Raw genomic sequence first — 1,129 nt, forward strand, 5'->3', positions numbered from 1 at the left:
TGACAGTATGAAGATCCTCAAGCCATGAAACATAATGACTTATCTCCTCGCAGTTTAGTTCAACTCCGGGATAGTAGTAGGTCCTGTCTACCAAGCGTCGGACATGTTTGGTTCAATGGAGATAAGTTGTCAATAGAAATTAGTTGTCAGTTATTTTTGAATAAGCAATATCAAAGACAAAAATATAGTTGAGAAGAACTCACATAATGGTAGAACTGGAGGCGTCTGCACATCGACCCATATGTCTCTATTACCTTCAATATCATTTTCCGGACGAATATCAAAGGTGATAACCATACCAGGCTCAAATGCATAAGCCTTGCATAGTGCTTGCCAAGTTTTGCATTCAAAATAGGTGTACGTGTGTGTATTGTATACTTTGACGTTGAAAGTATAACCATCATGCTCAGTTTTCAGGTAAGCTCTCTTTACCTCCATAGTTTCCATATCTTTGAAACCTATCTTATCCAAGACAAAAATTCTTGCATGGCACGGGATGTGCTAGTAGAATAGTGAAAATTAAAAATTATAAGTCAGGCAAATGAAGCATATATAAGTCATGCTTAATTATGAAAATAGACTTGTCATTGTGACTTACTGTATCGAATTCGAAAGTCTCATCCAGCTTGATGCTGAATCGCCTACCATCAACAAGGAAATTTCTGTCGCACTGGCCGCGCTGGTCTTCACAGTATTCGCACATAATGAAATTTTTTCCGTCGTCAGACGACATTTCCTATGTTCATATTAGGCGAAACATTAATCACTTACTAATTCAATTAATTCAACTACTTCTATTAATTCAAATAAGCATTTACTAAAATAAACTAGTTATATTAATTCAATTAGTTTAAAGCATTTACTAAAAATAAACTAGTTCTATATATATGTTAATTCAACTAGTTCAACTAAACATTTACTAAAAATAAACTAGTTATGTTAATTCAACTAGTTCAAACTAAGCATATACTAAAAATAAACTAGTTCTATATATTAATTCAACTAGTTCAACTAAGCATTTACTAAAAATAAACTAGTTCTATATATATGTTAATTCAACTAGTTCAACTAAACATTTACTAAAAATAAACTAGTTCTATATATATGTTAATTCAACTAGTTCAACTAA

Source organism: Triticum dicoccoides, chromosome 6B (genome assembly GCF_002162155.2).
Source record: "Triticum dicoccoides isolate Atlit2015 ecotype Zavitan chromosome 6B, WEW_v2.0, whole genome shotgun sequence".
Lineage (NCBI taxonomy): Eukaryota > Viridiplantae > Streptophyta > Magnoliopsida > Poales > Poaceae > Triticum > Triticum dicoccoides.